Source organism: Branchiostoma belcheri, unplaced genomic scaffold, assembly GCF_001625305.1.
Source record: "Branchiostoma belcheri isolate BF01 breed outbred unplaced genomic scaffold, Haploidv18h27 scaffold57, whole genome shotgun sequence".
Lineage (NCBI taxonomy): Eukaryota > Metazoa > Chordata > Leptocardii > Amphioxiformes > Branchiostomatidae > Branchiostoma > Branchiostoma belcheri.
Genome location: NW_017804209.1, coordinates 2,061,597 through 2,065,811, shown reverse-complemented (window position 1 = coordinate 2,065,811; position 4,215 = coordinate 2,061,597). Strand labels below are relative to the sequence as shown.

The 4,215-nt window shown below is 38.9% G+C and overlaps 1 pseudogene; it reads left to right on the top strand.

Moving 5' to 3' along the window:
- LOC109481669 overlaps positions 1 to 4,215 on the top strand; it is a 12,735-nt pseudogene that overhangs the window by 3,218 nt on the left and 5,302 nt on the right.

The window sequence follows — 4,215 nt, the reverse complement described above, 5'->3', positions numbered from 1 at the left end:
AACCCGTACCGTACGGTACCGGGTCGTTTTTGGACGGACGGGTCGGGGGGACCGGGGGGGGTCTTCTTTCGACCCCCCCCCCTAAGAACTCGCGAACGGTATGTCGTATGACCACCAAATTTTCAAAGAAAGGTGTACTAGTGAAAATTTATCATATCTACAATTTTCATGTCGTTATGATGTAATATGACGTCATTATGACGTCATTAATGTGATTTTATTGGCCAAAACCGTCTAAATAGGTTTTTCCCTGAAAACTAAATGGTATTCAACATAACTGTACCAAAAGTGTTTATGACAGAATATTATGGTGTACTAAGTCTTATGTTGCCCATGGCAACACCGGTGACGTCATAAAATGACGTCATGCATATTTAAAGATATCCGCCAATTTGGATCATCAATCTTGAATTTTCAAAAATAGTTTTTTTCATGATAAAGCCTAAAATGCATCGTTAACATACTAAAGACCTTCATTTAAACCTTTTTTGGAAAAAGAAATGGAAGTATTGATGAAATTTTAATGAAAATAACCTGTATATACCTGTTCTATGGTCCGCCATCTTGGATTTTGGCTAATGACGTCATAATATTAGCATAAATTATGCATATTTAATGATAGAATTATATGGGATGTTATTAATATTAGAAACCATGAGTAACTTGACATAAAACCCATAAAATTCTATTGTTGAAACAAAAAGTACTAAATTTAGCAAAAAATGCCTGTCAGAAACCCGTTGCCATGGCAAGACAAAAAATCATTATCTTATTCCAATGATAGAGAATTGTTGCCAACAATATTCTAGGAAAAGTCACCAAGTTTGACCGTTCTACGGCTAGCCGTTCAGACGCTAGGTGACATCAAAGTTGACGCGGGCACTTTTAGTCTTTATTCAGTCAAAACTGACCATGGTACAATGCTAACTGATATCAGCCCTACAGCTTCGGCTATGGTTGAACAGTCCTATGCGAGAATGACACTCTCTGCCACATAGGAATATACATATGTAAGCTTCTTGGGATTCACTTCTCATCTGTGCAGTGTATCATTTTGCAAAAACAATTCTCTGGTGATACAACTGAGATTTCCGCAAAAATGACTTCTGTCATTTTCAAAATATACGAAGCTATTTCAAATCAAATATACAGTGAAACAAAGTGATTACAGCACGTCTACTATAAATGAAGGCAGACTAATTAATTGGCTAAATATCCAATTGTAAGTTCCTTATTACATTCAAAGCCCGGTCTCCTGAGCAATTCATCAGTGAGACGGCAATGTCCTATAATTTCCCTGCTTTAATTCTTCAGCCAGGGATTCCGTGTATCCCAATTTATTTCCGGAGAGGAACTTTTAAATGCATCACCCTCCTGGGCCAAGGTTATTTCTTTCTACTCACACCAAATTGCCTGAAGCGGAGGCTCCGATTGTGGACGTAGATTGACTAATAGCCAATTAATTAGTTATAGCCAATTAATTAGTCTTCCTTCATTTATATAGATTAGTATATAGCAAGTCTAAAGGATTATATTGTTTAAAAAAGTGTTTGAAGCGTTATTTTTAGTTGAATGTCTTTATTCAATCAAGTTTCATTATACATTCAAAGCCCGTCTACTGAGCAATTCATCAGTAGAAAGGCAATGTCCTATAATCTCCCTGCTTTAATTTAATGTCTTTCGAGTAAATTTTTTCCGGAGAAGAACTTTTAAGTCAATCCTCTGAGCCAAGGTCATTTCTTTCTACTAACGTTACGACAAATTGCCGGGGTCATGTAAGGTCAGGCCGGGGTCACATCAGGTCAACAGGATGCGGGTACTGAATGACGCTGCGTCTCCTAATTCTGTAAGGGGGTTTATGAATGAATATAAAGACCTATATTGTAAACACATACCCGCTGGGTTAAGTAAGTAAACGGTTAAGTAAACAAGAGAATGGTATACATTATATAAAGAGGTAAAAACAGGTATGCTTAAAGATAGAAGCTTTGTATAAAGATATGGTAAGATAGGATACCCTTGTCGGTATATAAGATATGATATCAGTATGGTAATGTGGAATATCCTTGAAGTTGTCGGTATATAAGATAGAATATAAGATAGCATATCAGATATGGTAAGATGGGATATCCTTGTATGCATAACCCGAGAGCTGCGATCGGTTCTGGTACGAGTAACTACTTAATTTCCCTTCAGCCGCGGGTTGACACGATTCTGTACAAGTCTGTGGATAAAAAGGTCAGAATAACTCTGAAGGATCTACACAAGTCTCAAAGTAACACTGAAGGATCTACACAAGTCTATACATATTGGTAACTACTTAATTCCCCGTCAGCCACGGGTTGAGCACGATTCTTGTCAAATTTATTTAGTTTCTTTTCTGTACTTTATTAGTCTCCTCCGTTTCTTTTTTTATAACTACCTTTTGATTGTACCAATAAGTTACCGTTTATTACGTTATGCATGTCACAGGGAGCTTAGAAAAGCGCCAACATGGCGATGTGCTAACCCTGTATAAATAGATAAAATGAAAATGAAATGAAATTCTGTACAAGTCTGTGGATACGAAGGTCAGGACTATACATAAAAAGGTCAGAGCTGCTCTGAAGGATCTTCTGTGGGTTTGAAGGTGACAAAGGCCGTCAGTAACTGGATATAGAGAGAGCCTCGGGGTAGAATAACGTGGCCTTTGCTTTCTGGTAAATGACTATTTAATTTCATACCCGCCTCGTCAGTGGAATATATGATACGACGATTTGACTTGACTCAACTTTAGAAGGTCAATATAACAATAGCGCTGAAGAATCTACTGTGGATTTGAAGGTGACCTCAGCCGTTAGTAAGTTAATATCGGCGATAGAATGTCATAGACGTGACCCGACCTGACCCCGTGACCTACTACAAAAGCTGTTTTTGACCTACAAGGTCATAACTGGAAACTGGACTAAAATCGATTGTCTGAAGTCATGAAAGGTTGAACATATCGATGTACGAAGTCAAAGACATTAAAATTGAATCACTAACAAGATTCCAACATTCTCTACACTCCCCCAAGGAGATGCTTGGAGACGCGCGCTCAATAGATATAGAAACTTATTTGATAAGTCACAGCTAAAGACACAATAAGCACTGGAGGGTCAGCAAAGTTTTTCACCTGATTTATATCTTCCATAAAGTATAAAAAAACAATCTTTAAACAAATTTGGATAGCTGAGCTGGTTATCCGGCTCATTGTTTGATTAATTGATTCCCGATCGATCGATTGGATGATTGATTGATTGATTGATTGACCCCCAGAAATACACCATAACGATCTTCCTGCGGCAGTACTGGCTGTTTATTGACTGTTTTTGTTTGTTTGTTTGTTTGTTTGTTTGGTCCCCAGGACTACACCATAACGATCTTCCTGCGGCAGTACTGGCTTGATGACAGGATTACGTTTGACGAGACGAACCTGAGCCTGAGTCTGGACGGGCGTCTGGCGGAGAACCTCTGGCTGCCGGACACTTTCATCTCCAACAGCAAGGAGTCGTTCCTGCACAAAGTCACGGTGGACAATAGACTCATCCAGCTGTTCCCTAACGGAACCATACTGTACGGTATTAGGTAAGGACTTAGACTATACTGTACAGCATCCGGTAACATAGGCTTAACTACCCCGGGACTTTACTCTACGGCATCAGGTAAGGCTTTAAAATAAGGCACCGGACTATACTGTACAGGCTCATCCAGCTGTTTCCTAACGGAACCATACTGTACGGTATTAGGTAAGGACTTAGGCTATACTGTACGGCATCAGGTTAGAACGAAGCACTTTAATAGACTTACAAATTGCTAATAAAACGAAGCCAATTTTAACCAATAAAACATATATATGCAGCACAGTTATCTGAAACGCATTAAAACCCAAAAGCGTACAAAGACTCCATTATCCCAATAACAGCAATCACATATTGTAAACCACATGAGTAGCTTCATGTTTATAGTATATTGAGTACGTTATTAAGTTTCAGCTTAATTTTTCAGGATCACTACGAAGGCGGAGTGTTACATGGACCTGAAGAAATACCCGATGGACTCACAGAACTGCTCGCTGGAGTTTGAAAGCTGTGAGTTGAGCCTTGGGTTTAAAGTAGACGTTACCACATGAGCGCGTTTCCTAATATCTGCATTCTTGTAATTATGGGTTCACCACACCACGAAGTGGGTGTGGTG